Below are 18,231 nucleotides of genomic sequence, written 5' to 3' on the forward strand. Positions count from 1 at the left end.
TTCAGGGCACCTGGGTGGCTCAGTTGGTTGAGCATCGTCCAACTCTTTTTTTTTTTTTAAGATTTTTATTTATTTATCTGACAGAGAGAGAGAGGTGGGGGGAGCACAAGCAGGGGGAGTGGCAGGCAGAGGGAGAGGGAGAAGCAGGCTCCCTGGGAGTCTGCTCCCCGAGCAGGGAGCCCGATGCGGGGCTCGATCCCAGGCCCCGGGGGTCATGACCTGAGCTGAAGGCAGACGCTTAACGACTGAGCCACCCAGGCGCCCCAAAAGCGTCGTCCAACTCTTGATTTCAGCTCAGGTCATGATCTCAGGGCTGTGAGATCGAGCCCCACATCAAGCTCTGTGCTTACTGGGGAGTCGGCTTCTCTCCCTCTCCCCACGCATGCCCATGCTCTCTCTTTCTCTCTCTCTCAAATAATAAATCTTTAAAAAAATCCACTCCTTACTAGAAATGTCTTTTACCTGCCCCCTTCTGTCTATAAAAGCCCTTCATTCTATGTAGCTCTTCAGAGCTCCTTTCTACTTGCTGGGTGGGATGCTGCTCAATCCATGAATTGTTGAATAAAGCCAATTAGATCTTCAAATTTACTCAACTGAATTTTTTGGCTTTTATTTATTTTTATTTAAATTCAATTAATTAACGTATAGTGTATTATTAGTTTCAGAGGTACATCAGTCTTATGTCACACCCAGTGCTCATTACATCACGTGCCCTCCCGAATATCCATTCCCCAGTGACCCCATCCCCGCACCCCCCCAGCAACCCTCAGTTTGTTTCCTCTGATTAAGAGTCTCTTATGGGGGGCGCCTTGGTGGCTCAGTCGGTTAAGCGTCTGCCTCCGGCTCAGGTCATGGTCTCAGGGTCCTGGGACTGAGCCCCACGTCGGGCTCCCTGCTCAGCGGGGAGTCTGCTTCTCCCTCTCCCTCTGCCTGCCACTCCCCCTGCTTGTGCTCTCTCTCCCTCTCTGTCAAATAAATAAATAAAACCTTTTTTTTTTTTTTAATGAAGCCGAACCTGGAAGTAAGACCTTGATGAGTCACGAGGGGGCAGCAAAGCGTTCCTGCTCAGAGGGAGGCTAGGAAGCCTTCCCTCACCAGCCTGTAAGGAAAATCAGTCTGAAGCCATATAGCAATAAAGGACCAGCCACTGAATTCACAAACCACCGGCCATCTCCCGCTCCAGCATCAATATTCAAAAGGTAAATCGTTTAAATCGCAGCGCCACCACTTTGTGTATAAGCCCTTGGGCCAGTCGCAATGTATACGCCCCTCCGCTTCCTCATCTGGAAACAAGGGATACCGGCTTCCCAATCTCACACCTTCCTCATATGGTCGGATGATTAAGGCAGTAGGTAAAATGCTCAGCACATAGTAAGGATTCATATGTGAAATATTATTACTACTGTATAAAGAACGAAGGGAACTGTTATTGAATACCTATTATGTCCCAGGTGCTTTGAGGCCTTAGAGCAAAAGTGAGGAATGATGAGAAGTTAAATGAGAGGTTGAAAGACAGATGGGGAGTTAAATGACACGGCCAAGGTCAATTAGCCCGCAACGATAATAGCAGTTAATGCGCAGCAAGCTTTAACTCCGCACCGGGCACTCGCTGTTGTAAGCACTTTGCAGGAATTACCTCACTTCTTACAGCAATCCTATGCAGTGGGTATACTGTTACTATACCCATTTGACAGAAAGGGCAACCGAGGCACAGCACGTAACTGGCCTACAGTCACACCAGGGAGTCTGAGTGCGGAGCTGGGGTTACAGGTGAGGCAGCCTAGCTGCCGTCTGGCACGGATGAGATGCAACCCGAGGTCAAGGCCAAGCTCCTTCGACCATCCTCTGCTGTTTCTAGGCTAGTTTGCCTCAAAGTCAACTCAAGATCCTGATGTAAAACACAACACACCATCCCTGCCCCGAGCGCACGACACCCCCTCCCAGCCGCTGCCATTTCTCCCGCCCCTTCGGAACCGCACTACCTGGGGTGTCTGTCTATACGGGCTACCTCCACTTCTTCCCCACTCGCCTCTGCCTCCACCCCCGCCAGCCTGGCTCCTGACACGGCCACTCGGCTGAAACAGCCATCGGCGAGGTCACGAAGGGTCTCCGTTGTCACCCAGTCCAAAGGTCACTTTTCAGCCCCTTTCTGGAGATTGCGAATTTTCCGACTTTGACATGGCTGATATCCTGGGCTTCTGCGGCCCACCCTCCCTTGGCTTTCCTCCCCCTTCTCTGGCTGTTCCTTCGTCTCCTTCGCAGGCTCAACCTGCTTTCCCTGGCCATTAAGGAGGTGCGCCTCAAGCCTCATTCCTGAGCGCCTTTTCTTCTGGTCCTTCTGGTCTCTGTACTCTTCCCTCTTGGCTCCTCTCCCCGCGGTGCCCAGCGTCCACACCATCTGCACACCACTGCCTCCCAAATGTCTATGTCTGACCCAGACATGCCTCTGAACTCCAGACCACGTATCTAGCTGCTTCTCGAACATCTCGGCCTGAATGTTTCAAAGGCCTCGCCAACTCAACATGATCCGCTCACCTCCAGACCTCTGGCCCTCTTGTCTTCCAGTGGGTTCCATAGTTGTTCTCTCTTCTTCCACCCCCTCTATTTAACCCACCACCAAGTCCTGTGGCTATGGATCTTCTTCGGCTCTCCATCTCCACTCTCACCAGCGCACCCATCTTTCTGACTGTTATCCTGGATGGTCGTCTAACTGGTTTCCCTGCTTCTACTCACCCCTGTCGAAAATGCTTCGATGGCTTCCCTTCCTTTAAAATAAAGGTCACAATCCTTGGCCAGGCCTCTGAGGTCCTGTGGGGTCTGGCTCTGCTTCCTCTCCAGCCTCCTCATCCCCAAGGTCCCCCTTGAGCTCATGACTCTAGTGTCACTGGCATGCTTTCAGTTCCTTGTGGATGCCCAGCTACCTTCTTCTACCACAGGGCCTTTGCACATACTGCCCCCCCCATTTTTGAAACAAGTCTTCCCTCCACTCTGCCTAGTTAACACCTATTCATCCTTTTGATCTTATGATCATTGCCTCAGAAAAGGCCTGAGAATTCCTCTGATTATGGGTTCTCACCTAATTCTCCTTCCCGGACCTGATTATGGTTGCAATTTTACATGTCTGTATGTGATTTTTAATTTTTAAAAAATTTTTTTAAAAGGTTTATTTATTTATTTGAGAAAGAGAGTGAGCAGGGGGAGGGGTAGAGGGAGAGAGAGAATCCTTGAGCAGTCTCAATTGAGCAGGGGGCCCAACACGGGGCTTGATCCCAGGACCCCGAGACTGAGTCAGACTCTTAACCAACTGAACCACCCAGGCACTTCTGTATGTGATTTTTTTTTTTTAAATTTTAAGTAGGCTCCTTGCCCAACATGGGGCTTGAACTCACAATCCTGAGATTAATTGTCACATGTTCTACCGACTGAGCCAGCCAGGTGCCCCTGTAATGTGATTCTTTTTTTTTTTTTTAAAGATTTGATTTATTCATTTGGGAGAGAGACAGAGCAAGAGCATGAGCAGGGGAGAGGGGCAGAGGGAGAGGGAGAAGCAGGCTCCCCGCTGAGCAGGGAGCCCCATGTGGGGCTCCATCCCAGGACCCTGGGATCATGACCTGAGCCGAAGGCAGACGCTTAACCGACTGAGCCACCCAGGTGCCCCTGTATGTGATTCTTAATTATTGACCTCTACTAGACTGTGAACTCCATGAGGGCTTGATGCTGGCGGTCCTTCCCTCAGCTGTGTCCCCAGTGCTGAGTACAGAGCTGCTTCTTGATGAATATTTAGGGAACGAAGGAATGAAAATGCATGTTTTCATTTTTTCTGAACCTCTACCATTGCACCTACCACCTAGGACCCAGCGAGAACCATTCTGGCTTCTTTGAGCTGTTTCTAACAGGAAGGAGTCTGCAGAAGGCAATTAAAATGGTTTCGAATCAAAATGTTTTATTTTGGAAATGAGTTCTAGCTTCCAGAAAAGCTGCAAGATTGACGCACAGAACCCCCGTATAGCTCCCGTTTCAAAAGGCTCTGTTTCTTGGGCGCCGCCAGTCCTTTCTGAGCGCGTCAGGTTGCCCTTCCTCTCAGCCACTGTGGCCCTCGAGCCACCAAGATAACACACTAGGTGGGTGGGACAGCAGACTGTCCCGCGTGATCTGAAAGGCAGCATGAGGCAGACTCAAGGGCAGCCCAAGGTCAGGGCCACAGATCCAAGGGCACAACTTAGCTCGCCACCAGCCTGGTTGCTGTCTCTCTTGATGCACAGACGCACCCCCTTGGGGTTGGACCGATACACACGGCCCGGCACGGAGTGAGAGAGAGTCACCCCACAGAGAGACCCAGGGCTCAGGGAGGTGTTCTGTGTCTGTGTGTCTTCTGAGGCCCTGGTAGCTAGCCAGCTGGAATGGGTCCCCCCCCCCCCCAGGCCTGGGACAGAGAAGGGGCCGCCCTTCTCCCCAGCCCCCTGTGGGAATTAATGCGTGTTTTGGAAACATTTTTTTTTTTAGTATGATTCCTACAGAGAAATGCATTTTCCATCACGACTCAGTATACACACACTCATACACACAGGCACACGCCATTATCATACAAGTTTCAAAATAATGCCCTTACTACGTCTGATGTACTCTGATGTTTTCCCTTAAAAAGAAAATGCTTGATTTCAAAAGCCACTAATGGGTCGAAACTTAGTATGAAACACACTGAATTAGAGGACTCTCAGGTTGTAGGTAAGAGAAGAGCACAAGAGCTGGTTAAAAAAAAACAAAACAAAAAAACCCCACGTCTTTGTCTGTGGTGCTAGAGAGATCAGAGAAGTGGTCACCTTTGGGGGGAATTGACTGGGAAGTGTCAGGAGGGAGGCTTCTGGGGTGCCGGAAATGTACTCCATCATGAATTAGGTACATGTACACGGGTGTATATAAAAGTATGTAAAAATTTATTTATTTCAAGATTGTATTTATTTGAGAGAGAATCAGCGAGAGCATGAGTGGGGGGAGGGGCAGAGGGAGAGGGAGAAGCAGGCTCCCCCACTGAGCAGGTAGCCCCATGTGGGGCTCCATCCCAGGACCCTGGGATCATGACCTGAGCCGAAGGCAGACGCTTAACGACTGAGCCACCCAGGTGCCCCCCAAATATGTCAAAATTTATTGATCTATGCTCTTAAGATGTATGTACTTTATTATAATGTGTCTTAGAATTCAAGAGCAGAAGTGTATGTGGGCCTCAGGATGGGGTTAGAGCCAGGACAGAGATCTAGTGTGAGCACTGAGAGTATAGAACTGTGGGTCCAGGCAGATTTGAAGCTTTGCTTTGTTATTTAATAGCTGGGTGGCTTTGGGCAAGCAACTTAACCTTTCTGAACCTCACTCTTCTCGTCTTCACAATGGAGATAATACATGTTAAGATGAGGCAATCAGCTAACGGATAGAAAGGAGTTGCCCGGACCTTACGCATTAGCCGTATTCAGTACATGGGTATTGCGTAGACTCTAAGTATTTTCATCTTCTATTTCTCTGTGTGTATCTGCTTCCATATTCCCTCTACAGACTGGCTTTTTCTGCTTTTCTGGTCCACAGAGTGCAAAATAGCACTTTTCAGCTCCCAGTTCACACCTGAAGATTATGTTTCTCGATTCTAGATCCAAAATCTTGAGAGAAAAAGCCCGACTAATTCACCTTGAGTCACCCTCGTTCAATCAGCCATGGGCAGGAGGGCAAGCACTGCAATCTTAACATGGTTTCCTGGGGGCTGTTATGGGCTGAACCGTGTCCCTCCAAAAAAAGATATGTTGAAATCCTAACCCCCGGTACATCAGAATGTGACCTCATTTGGAGAGAGGGTCTTTGGAGAGAGGGTCTTTACAGAGGTAATCAAGTTGAGATGAAGTCAAGAAGGTGGGCCCCAATCCAATATGGCTGGCGTCCTCATGGAAAGGGAGAATTTGAACACGGAGACATGGCCAGAGCAAAGACGGTGTGAGACACACAGGGAGGATGGCAAGGATGGCGTGGGAACCTGGAGGGGCGGGGCGATGCCTCTATAAGCCAAGGAACAGCAAAGATCCCCGGCAAACCACCAGAAGCTAGGAAGAGACAAGGAAGGATTCCTGTGCCGGTGGCAGAGTTGAGTGTGGCCCTGATGACTCCTGATTTTGAACTCGGAGTCCCCAGAACTGTAAGACAATACATTTCTGGAGTTTTCGTCACCTAGTTTGTGGTACTTTGCTATACAGCAGCCCTAGGGAACCGATGCAGGGCCCATCCTGCTGATGGGTCAGAGTGGTTCCCGGAGCAGGAAAGGGATAGCTCCAGTAAAGGCAGACACCACCGAGGGACTGTTGTGTATTGGCTTGATGTGATTTCAAACCCACTTGTTTATGACTTAAGTGAAGTTGTTTTAATCTACTTTTTATGGCAAAGCGCCCCCCCCCCCAAAAAAAGTTGTTTTTGGAGGTAAAGTTGTTCTAAGAATGAAGTAAGTTGTGTTAGGATGTTGTCCTCTCCTGTCTTCTCACCGATGAGAACTCAGTAGCTCAGGGGGCGCCTGGGCAGCTCAGTCGGTTGAGCGTCGGACTGTTGATGTCGGCTCAGGTCATGATCTCAGGGTTGTGAGATCAAGCCCTGCATCCGGCTCCACGCTGAGCACGAAGTCTGCTTAAGATACCCCCTCTCCCTCTGCTCCTCCCCACCTCACACATGTGTGCACACTCACTCTCTCTCTCTCTCAAATAAATAAATAAATCTTTAAAAAAAAAAAAAAGAACTCAGTAGCTCAGCTGCTGAGGGACCCCACTGGGGGCTCATCAATAAAAACATAGGAAGAAGCAACTACGGCAAAGGGACATTTAGACTATAAATTCTGAGAGCTTGTGAGGACTCTCCAGGAGTGTTCTGTCTGCACAAGGCCACACCTTGCTGATCCAAATAGCTCTCTGAAGACTTTGGGAGCAATTAGCTCCTGCCCCGGGAAAGGTGACTCTTTTTACTGGCAATGCCAGAAGCTGAGCAGCGGGCCGGCAAAGCAAATCCTCTTGCCCTGGTCACCACGGGTGCCCTGGGGCCCTAGCAATGTGCTTATGAAAGCCCCCCCAGCTCCCCTGGGCCAATGGTTTTATGTAGCTTTCTTGTCCCAAATTGCTATTCCGGAATAAACCCATTGTTGCTGGTAAAATAATGGACAGTTTTATTTTGAAAGTTAACAAGCTAAAATGAAAGTAAGAGAAAGTGCCTGATCTGTCCTTGATGCTAAACTAAGCTCAGATTTGGGTTGGTCCAAGCTTCAGTGACTAGCCTCAAAGCCACCTACAAAGAGAACAATTATGTAGGGGCCACAAGAACGTACCTCTAGGACCTCTGGTCCCCAAGGAGGTAATCAACATGGGGGAAGGGCAAAAACCAAGAAATCATTGAAACCAGGGGGGATAGTGTGAAGGAGTTGTTTCGTTTCGTGGTGAAGAGGAGTAGAGCCTGCTTCTCCCTCTCCCTCTGCCCCTGCTCCTACTGTCTCTCTCTCTCTCTCTCTCAAATAAATAAATAAAATCTTTTTAAAAATCTTTAAAAAACAAACAAAAACCCCAGTAGGTTAATTAACAAGGGAATGGGGAGAGGCTGAGGGGAGAGTCGTGGAACTCTTATCATCAAGGTGGAAATTTTTAATTACTTTTTTTTTTAACTGTGTGTGTGTGTTTAAGTAAGCTCTACACCCAGTGTGGGGCTTGAACTCATGACCTCGAGATCAAGACTTGGCATGCTCTAGGAACTGAGCCCGTCAGGTGGCCCTAAGGTGAACATTTTTTTTTTTTTGAGTTTAAATGCATTTTATTTTTAGACAACCTACATGACATGTTTTTTTCTTAAAAACAATGCCTCTGCTCCATATAAATCAGGGTCAAAACAAATGAAGAGCTCAAGATGCCATTAGTCCCATCTGTCTAAGTCCTGGTGTCGTGTGGATGAAGAGGAGCAGCCCGTTACGGCGACAGGTGACACATCCAAAGTCACGGCCGAATTCGTTAACATTTCTCCATTTCTAAACCATCCTTAAAGAAAATCATATATGGGGTCACACCATCCTCACGGTAGTCCAGCAGAGCAACCATGCCATCTGGATTCATGTTTTCACCAATAAAGAACTGGTTTAGCAAGGATGTGCTTAATTTGTTCTGCAGCCCCTGTCATAAAAGGCTTTACTCTTTCTGGCCTCTGTTCTTCAAGTTTGCCTTTGATTGATTTCATGTAATCTTTGATGTACTTCTTGTAGGCTTCTTTTGTGAAGCTGGTTTCCTGCAAGTGATGGTTCATGACAATATCAACACCAGTGATTACTGCGCTTTCCGTACCTTCGCCCTCTGGGCCTTCAGCGGAGGCATTTCCACCAGTGAGCGAGTCATCAATGTTACCCTCTGTCCTACTGACCATCTTCCCCTCCACCTCCGGGCACAGCCCGTCCGCGATCTCCCGGATCTTGTAGATGTCGGAGAACATCTCATCATGGCTGATGAGGTCCCGGTAGATGATCATGACGACGGCTGGAGAGAGACGACCGCGGCACTACCTTAGCAGAAGCCGGGAGCTCTGAGCGAGCGCGGTGCAGCCGGAGCGGCACTCGGGGGGAGGGGGGAGCGGGTGGAAAAGCTAAGGTGAACATTTTTAAATGGCTAATAAGAAATACGGTGAGTAAGGCAAATATTGATGGGGAGAAACCAAGAGGAAGCAGAAAGGAGAGAGTCACTGGCCTCTCCCCCGCAGGGTGGAAGTCTTTAGATGGTTATTAAGAAGTGGGATGAATAAAATGGACATGGATAGGGTTTGATCTGTTGAAAAGCAAAATTCAAGGGCGCCTGGGTGGCTCAGTCGTTAAGCGTCTGCCTTCGGCTCAGGTCATGATCCCAGGGTCCTGGGATCGAGCCCCGCATCAGGCTCCCTGCTCCGCGGGAAGCCTGCTTCTCCCTCTCCCACTCCCCCTTCTTGTGTTCCCTCTCTCGCTGTGTCTCTCTCTCTGTCAAATAAATTTAAAAAAAAAATCTTAAAAAAAAAAGAAAAGCAAAATTCAACTGAGTAAATTTGAAGATCTAGCTGGTTTTATTCAGCGATTCATGAATCGGGCAGCACCTCATCTAGCAAGTAGAGGGACACTCCCAGAAGAACAAAATGGAAGAAGGGTTTTTGTAGGTAAGGGCAAGAAAGTTATAAGCGAAAGAAAAGCCAGGATTATTTCAGGTGGGATCACCTTCCCTTGGAAGAGGCGCAAGGGTCTTATGCAGATCACCTCATCTTCCTTTGCCCAATGGAGAAGGCCCCCGTGATAGATTACCTCACTGATGTTTATCAGAAAATTCCTGATTGACAGGTTGACTTACATTTTAGGAGGAGGTTGAGACTGCAATTAGGTTAGGTATGAAGCCCTGGTTTGGTGACTTGGCTTGACCCAAGCAATGCCATTTTGGGCCTGTGGTTTTCTTCTTAACAAAACGAAGGTTTTAATTGGTATTACCAAAGGCTGTGTCGAACAAAGGGACTCCTTATTGGTTCCCCCAACATTAAAGTGACCCAAGTCAGTGTACTCTATTTACCCCTGTTTGGTGTTAAAATTAATTAATTAATTAATTAATTAATTAATTTATGGTGTAAAAAAAATTGGAGGGGGCAGGGGAAGGAGGAGAGAGAGAATCTTTCTTTTTAAAAGATTTTATTTATTTGAGAGAGAGAGTGAGCATGAGCGGGGTGGGGGGTGGTGGTGAGGGCAGAGAGAAAGGGAGAAGCAGACTCCCTGCAGAGCAGGGAGCCTGAGGCTGGGCTCGTGAGATCATGACCTGAGCTGAAGGCAGACACTTAACCGACTGAGCCCCCCAGGTGCCACTGGTGTTAAATTTTTAAAAAGCTGGAAGGTAGAGATTACTATGAGAAAGTTGACCAGCAATCACTGGGGGTGATGGTTAGGCAGGTTAATCAAGGTAAAGACTGACAAAAGGTCCAGGGTCCCTTGGCTTGGCCCCTCGATGGTGATGCAAACCCGTTGAACAAAAGTGAGTAAAATGGTCAGGGGATGGAGAAGAGAAGTTTCCAGGACTCATCAATACAGGAGCCTCACACACTGTGGTACCAAAACACTGGTGAAGCCCTGATTCGGGCTACAATTAGATCAAAAGAATTTTAAAATGGTTGATAGGATTGTGAAGGTTGGAACGTGTAAACAGGCATTGTGTAAAGAAGTTGGGCCCCCTGAATGTTTTATGGGTAAAGGGGAGCAGAAGCGGCCACCCCAAACAAGTCTCTTTGGCTTAAGGATTATCTTGAGCTGGTTATTTTTAAGAAACAGCAGACACAGGAGAAGCTCTGAAAAACAAGTAGAAGTTACCCTTTTGAGGCGCGCCTGGGTGGCTCAGTTGTTAAGCATCTGCCTTCGGCTCAGGTCATGACCCCAGGGTCCTGGGATCGAGCCCCGCATCGAGCCCCGCATCGAGCCCCGCATCGAGCCCCGCATCGAGCCCCGCATCGAGCCCCGCATCGGGCTCCCTGCTTGGTGGGGAGCCTGCTTCTCCCTCCACCTGCAGCTCCCCTTGCTTGTGCTCTCTCTCTCTCTCTCTCTCTCTCTGACAAATAAATAAATAAAACCTTAAAAACCCTTTTGTAAGGGACATTTATGTTTATAAGGGAAATCTCCATTTGTAAGGGTGTCTCCTTTGGTGTACCAGAAAGAGAAGGATGGCTGAGAAATCTCTAGAAATTTTTATCCATGGAGAAGGCAGACACTGAAATCTGAGACTTACCCTCCTTCACTGTGCTTTGCCTGGGAACCTCCCATAACTGCTTCCCCCACCCCCATCTTTTGTCTTTAGCTGGAGATATTTAAGGTGGTAGCTTGGGCCATTTTTAGAAGTTAGTTTTCCTGGTATATGTCCCATGTTTACAGGAGGTGTACGTGTTATTAAACTTCTATGTTTTTTTTCCCCCCAATAATCTGTCTTTTTATTACGGGGAGGTCTCAGCCGTCCCCTACATGGGAGTGGATATTATGTCTGGCCCCCAAACCCTTTCCCTATCCAGTTCTGTAAAACCCAAACCTGCTGATGAAGTCCTAATGGAGGCTACAGTTAGGAATGTAAGGGTTGATGGAATTCAGTAAAAGTTTGTAGGAGAATTGGTACGTGTGAATGGTCTTTCTGTGAAGTGTTTGGGTCATTACTTGATTGTATTTTGGAAATAAACATTGTATCTGACTGGGGAATGTTTCCCCCACCTAGTGTTCTGTTTTATAAACAGAAGGCGGGCAAGTTGGCCTTTCATGAGATATTACTTGGGCATGCTGAATGGGAATCAGGAAGACCACGTGAGCCCACACAGTGAGGAATAGAAGAAGCTAGAGTATTGGTAGGGACCATTTCTTGGGGCAATAGGCCTGTGTAGACAATGGACTGGGACTTCTGGGAAAGTCTTTGAGTGCCTCCCAGCAATGACTAGTAGGACTTTGGACTAGAGAATTCAATTTGAGGGGCACTCACTACCTTGGTTTCGGACAGTAATTAAAGCTACTCCGATGGGGGTGCCTGGGTGGCTCAGTCCTTAGGCGTCTGCCTTCGGCTCAGGTCATGATCCCAGGGTCCTGGGATCGAGCCCCGCATCGGGCTCCCTGCTCGGCGGGAAGCCTGCTTCTCCCTCTCCCACTCCCCCTGCTTGTGTTTCCTCTCTCGCTGTGTCTCTCTCTCTAATACAAAAATAAATAAATAAAATAAAATCTTTAAAAATCTACTCTGATGACTGAAGGACATAAAATGTTCTTGAAACCTGAAATACTCGCAATGTCTTGGGTGATGTTGGAGCAAAGCTCTAATGGAAATGGCCGCGCCCAGAGGTGTTCCATAAGAAAATGGAAGTGGTTTATATGGGATCATGAGGAGGAGATGCTCGTGAGCAAGGAGACTTTTTTTCCCCCTAGGACTGACTCTGGAACTGCATGAGGACTTGTTGGCATCAACTGTAACTTGGACAGTGCCCTACACACAGCTCTTGATGGCCCAACAAAGAGTCCCTTGATTTGTGAGTGGCAGCTCCACGGTAAATGGACAACATCTTGTTTGGATGGCCAACCACTCTGATCAAAGAAGGTCAAAACAAATCGGCTCAGTGGGCTGAAACGCACACTGTTTTCCTGCGGTGATGGAAGAATTGAATAGTGGAAAGAGCCCTTATGTTGGGGTTTTTACCGACTCATAGGAAGTGGCCAATGGCCTGGTCGTATGGTCAGATAGGAGGACAATGAAAATCTGGCCTGTTAAAAGGATGCCTGTATGGGGCTTGGTTCTATGGAAATTAGACGGGTGCATTGAAGAAGGACATGTCAATGCCCATCAGAAGAGCTCCCTTCCAGGTCTGGAAGAAGACAGGAATTTACAAACAGATATCCTCGGGTGCTCCCTGGAGATGGCCACCTGGATCCATGAAATAAGTGGACATTGGAGGTCTCCAGCAAGGCAGAGATGGGCTGAGTGTAGACATGTTCCTCCTGCACCTTCTGAGGCACAAAATGCCAATAAAAACGGTTCTGTCTGCCATCAAGAGAGACAGAGACTGCAGATGGCTGTGTGGCCGAGGGTGGGAAGGCCCTGAACATAGCTGGCAAGCGAGACTGACTGTGGCAGCACTGGGGGCCACTAATGGGTCCCGACACGAACAGACAGATGTTGACTCTAGCCTGGGTGTTGCTTACGGGGTGGTAGGTGCCAGTGCTCTGAGTGCTCTAAAAGACCCGGAACAGGACACCTGGGTGGCTCAGATGGTTAAGCGTCTGCCTTCGGCTCAGGTCATGATCCTAGGGTCCTGGGATCGAGCCCCACATCGGGCTCCCTGCTCAGTGGGGGGGCTGCTTCTCCCTCTATTCTTCCCCCCTGCTCATGATCTCTCTCTCTCTCAAATAAATAAATAAAGTCTTTAAAAAATCCAATTCTTTTTAAAAATTAGCTTCAGGCACCCACCATAGTGATTAGAGAATTATATACATTACAAAATGCTCACTGTGGTAAGTGTAGTCACCCTACGAAGTCATTATGATATTCCTGACCACAGTCCCTGTGCTGTACTTTACATCCCTGTGACTTATTGATTGTATAACTGGAAGGTGGTACCTTCGGATGCACTTCACCTACCTCATGCATCCCCCCACTCTCCCCTCTGGCATCCACCAGTTTGTTCTCTGTACTTAGGAGCCTGTTTCTGTTTTGTTTTGTTTGTTCCATTGTTTTGTATTTTAGATTTCACATAGAAGTGAAATCATACAGTATTTGTCTTTCTCTGTCTTATTTCACTTAGCATAATACACTGTTGACTATGCAGTTCTTGCCAAGGGAAGACACAGGTATCACAGCTATACTTTTCTTTTTTTTAAAGATTTTATTTATTTGACAGAGAGAGAGAGCACAAACAGGCGGAGGCAGAGGGAGAAGCAGGCTCCCCGCTGAGCAGGGAGCCCGACGCGGGGCTCGATCCCAGGACCCCGGGATCATGACCTGAGCCGAAGGCAGATGCTGAACTGACCGACTGAGCCACCCAGGCGCCCCTATACTTTTTTTTTTTTCTTCTTCCTCACATCACCTCAACTTTTTTTCCCCCTACTTGGAGCAGTGGTGATAGGACCGGGGCTGCAATTACAGGGGCTGGAAGTAGGGCTGATTTCAGAATGAGACACCGTTAACTATGATTGTGACCAGTATGTCAGACAGAATTTCTAAGGGCCTAATGGGGCAGGATGTGCGTTCGCCTCCTCTGACAAAATTGGAACGAACAGCAAATGCAGCTATATACTGCCTGGTGGGGAAGAGAGCCCACTAGCTCTGCACCCGTGACCTGTACCGTGTGTGAACAGCACTGGACCGAGCGTGGGTATTTGCTGGGCTGATAGAGCTGCCTGCAGTCTAGACCAACACAGTAGACAGCACCTGATGTCCCTCCCCGAGGTGAAAACGTTTGCATATAAATGGAGAGAAGGAAAAAGAGTCATGGAGGGTAAGGAAATAAACACATGGGTTACGTAATAAAGGGAACTCCAATATTACAGTAACACTTCGAAAGGAGCTCCGAGCAAAAGATGATATTCGCTCTTAGTTGATTATACCAGATGCCTGAAGTGGTGAAGCCATATGTTTGCTGAAACCACTCTTGCTTTTGGGACAAGACCGAGTGGAAGCCTGCACGCCTGAGTGGCCTCGCACTGGGAGACGTTTTCCTACAATAAGATGATGGACTGGGTGGGTATGAATGACTGCAAGAGGTTCTAGTAATGAGCCTTTATCTTTTGACTTGTGTATCATTTTGCTGTAAGGGCTCTGTGGCCAGGGACCAGGGGGTGGGCTGTGAGATAATAGAAATAAAAATATGTGTCTGTCTCTGCGCCCGGTTCCTGGCATAGGGCTCTTGAGCCATTGAGATTTCCCAAGCGATCAGAGCACCAGGAGCCTCTTTTGCTCTAATGTTGGGGTTTTTTGACAAGTTTTGGCACAGGACTCCCAAACCCTTATCATTTCAGGGTGACAGCAGTGTCCTTTTCTGACAAATGAGGCGACTCTGGGTGGGTTCTTGGGTAATGCTTGGATGAGGACTGCTCGCCAGAAAGATCAAGGCTTGGGGCGCCTGGGCGGCTCAGTCGTTAAGTGGCTGCCTTCGGCTCAGGTCATGATCCCAGGGTCCTGGGATCGAGCCCCGCATCGGGCTCTCTGCTCCACGGGAAGCCTGCTTCTCCCTCTCCCACTCCCCCTGCTTGTGTTCCCTCTCTGGCTGTGTCTCTCTGTCAAATAAATAAATAAAATCTTAAAAAAAAAAAAAAAAGAAAGAAAGAAAGACCAAGCCTTGATTAGAAGCTTGGAATTTTCCGCCCTGCCCCTTATTTCCTTGAGAAGGGAGAAGGGCTGAAAAATGGACTTAATGATCAGTCGTGATCACGTGAGTGAGCCTCCATAAAGTCCCCCCAGTACGGGGTTCAGAGAGCTTCCAGGTTGGCGAACATGTGGAGATTGGGCACAGTGGCTTTCCTGGAGAGGACGTTCAAGGCTCTGTGGCACCTTCCACATGCCTTGCCCTATGCACCTCTTCCATCTGACTGTTCATTTGCGTTCCCCCTCCCCTCCCTTTTTTAAGGTTTTATTTATTTATCTGTGTGTGTGAGAGAGAGAGAGCACAAGCAGGGGGAGCGGCAGGCAGATGGAGAAGCAGGCTTCCCGCGGAGCAAGGATCCCGATGCAGGGCTCGATCCCAGGACCCCGGGATCATGACCTGAGCTGAAGGCAGATGCTTACCGACTGAGCCACCCAGGCGCCCCGTCCATCTGCATCCTTATCATACCGTTCAACAAACTGGTAAACGTGTTCCCTGGGTTCTATGAGCCACTCTAGCAAATTAATTGAACCTGAGGAGGGGGCTGTGGGAATCTCTGATTTATAACCCTAACAACCTGTACTTGCCATTGGTCTCTGAAGTGGCGGTCGGCGGGGGTGGGAAGAGTCTTGTAAGATTGAACCCTTGACCTGTGAGACCTGACGCTATCACATAGTGTCAGTATTGTGTTGACTCCTCGGTCCCCCTGCTGGTATCCAATAATTGCTTGTTGGTGTGAGGGGAACCCCTGCCCCCCGCCCTGCCACTACACATTGGAATTGTTTCCAGAACCAACGTCACAGTTAATGAGAGTTTTAAAAAATATACGTGGCACCAGATTGTAACTATTGTATTCCAATGTTTTTTCATTTTACAATGTATCTTTGAGTTCACTCCATGTCAGTGGACATAGAGATATACATATAAAGTGCTTCAGAAGGGGCGCCTGGGTGGCTCAGTTGTTAAGTGTCTGCCTTCAGCTCAGGTCATGATCCCGGGGTCCTGGGACCGAGCCCCGCATCGGGCTCCCTGCTCGGCGGGGAGCCTGCTTCTCCCTCTCCCACTCCCCCTGCTTGTGTTCCTTCTCTCGCTGCGTCTCTCTCTCTGTCAAATAAATAAATAAATAAAATCTTAAAAAAAAAAATAAGTGCTTCAGAAGATGCATGTCAAACAGTGGTTACCTGTAGGGAAGAGATTAGGTTTGGGGATAGTTGATGAAAGGGAACTTGACTTTTTTTTAAAAAAGTATTTATTTATTTAAGTCATCTCTACACCCAGTGTGGGGCTCGAACTCACAACCCTGAGATCAAGAGTCACATGCTCCTCCGACCCAGCCAGCCAGCCACCCTGGGGAACTTTGACTTTATTCTTTTGTCTTTTGTTTTCTTTTTTATAACATTGGATTCATGCATTATCTGTGCAATTAATAATGCACTTATGTTTTAAGACTCAAACTCTAAAAAGCTGATTTGTCCCACATCCCCACTCTGTTGTCCGTATATTTCGCATTCCCTTTCATTGAATTCATTCTTTCACTCATTTATTACTGAGCACCTGCTGTATGCCTGGCATTGTGTTAGATGCTAGGGGTATATAAGAAATTTAAAATATGCTTTGGTTTCTGTTGATTAGCAGGGCAATCCCTCCCTCAAAGTAATACAATCAGCATATGATGGAGAAGATCAGACATTAAAAATAATATTTTAAGGGCAAAATGTTTCCCAGGCCCAAAGCAGGGAGAGTAAGAAATTGACTGTAACTTAACAGAGAGTTATAAGCTGAAGAGAGGATGTGTTGCTCAGAAGGGAAGCAGTCAACACCAGACACAGAGAAGTGGGAACTAGAGAAAGAATTGGCAGGGCCCACCCAGTGCCCTCACGTCTGAGGGTCTCACTCAACTTCTTGAAATGTCTGGGTCACTTGTCAGGTGTGTGTCTGAATCCCCGCGCCCTGCCCCCACCCCAGGAGTGGGGCAGGTAGAGGCAGGGCCCCTATTGGGGTTGTGAAGCTAGAGAAGCTTAGCGGGAAGTCAAGGAGCAAGTCCAAAGTGAAATCCACTGGGGAGAGGCTGCAGATGAAGCCTCGAGAAGTCCAAGGGCAAAACAGAGGGTCAGACGCCAGACCTCAAATGGATGCAAAGCTGAGTGGTACAGCTGTGAGTTTACTGTCGGCCTCTAAGACACGGTTGGGGGAGGCGAAGTCATGTATATATATATATATATACACACAAGCAAGGAGGTCCAGTGCAATGCGATCCAACAATCTTGGGGTGGATTCTTGGGGCACTAGGCATGGCAGGCAGTTTCTCACTGCAGGGGCGGTGAACGTAGCACCCTACTGTTGCTTGCTGTTTTTGGACATTAAAGCCATCCAGCTAAGCCCCTTGCTCTGGTTCTATGGTCACTAAGCAACCTTCTCATTAAAATGTGGCCCCTCTCGCAGATCTGCCCAGAGGGCACAATGGGCTGGCTAGCCTGCATAAATAGTCCTTCTCTCTTGGCCTCTATTTCTCATTGTAATGTTTTTTCAACATGAAATATATTTCATGAGGTTTTCTTTTTTCTTTTTTTTTTTTTTAAAGATTTTATTTATTTATTTGACAGAGAGACACAGCGAGAGCAGGAACACAAGCAGGGGGAGTGGGAGAGGGAGAAGCAGACTTCCCGCCGAGCAGGGAGTCCGATGTGGGACTCGATCCCAGCACCCTGGGATCATGACCTGAGCCGAAGGCAGAAGCTCAACGACTGAGCAACCCAGGCGCCCTTCATGAGGTTTTCTTATTACAGAAGTAATAGGTGCTAATTATAGAAGATACAGACAAGCAAGACGAGAGCATAAAGGTCACCCATAAACCCCATAACCCACAACAACCACTGTTAGTACCTTTGTGATTGTGTGTTAGTACTTCTGTGATGAGTTCGGATCCTTTTGATATGTACGTTTATCTAAAATAGATATCCATATGGTCATATGTGGATATTTACCTTTGGTATTCTATCTTTCTTTTTCTTTTTTTTTAATTTGAAACTTCTTCAATTATGCAAGTGGTACATGAGTGCATTTTCATAAAGCAGTTCTTTCAACAAAATATAGAACAATATAGGGTAAAATGTGAAAGACCCCAGAAGCAATTCTAGTAAAATAGCTTTGCATTTATCCTCTCAGCTGTTTTTCTCTAAATTTAGAGATCTGCTTTACATACTATTGAAAAAGGAAAACTTTCATCCTCCTATCACACTATTAACTGCTTATTTTTACTATAGATTCTATCACGAACGTCTTATCATGTCAATAAATACAATTCACATGAGTATTTTTTTGGCTGCACAGTATTCCATTGTATGAATGTACCATGATTTATTGAACTAATAT

The 18,231-nt window shown here is 47.7% G+C and overlaps 1 pseudogene across 1 annotated transcript; it reads right to left on the reverse strand.

Moving 5' to 3' along the window:
- Window positions 1–7,811: 7,811 nt before the first annotated feature.
- On the reverse strand, window positions 7,812–8,626 carry LOC113930669 (annotated as a pseudogene). The gene has a single exon (XR_003522574.2). The product of XR_003522574.2 is annotated as a translationally-controlled tumor protein-like (transcript).
- Window positions 8,627–18,231: the final 9,605 nt, after the last annotated feature.

The sequence above is a fragment of the Zalophus californianus genome, chromosome X, assembly GCF_009762305.2.
Source record: "Zalophus californianus isolate mZalCal1 chromosome X, mZalCal1.pri.v2, whole genome shotgun sequence".
NCBI lineage: Eukaryota > Metazoa > Chordata > Mammalia > Carnivora > Otariidae > Zalophus > Zalophus californianus.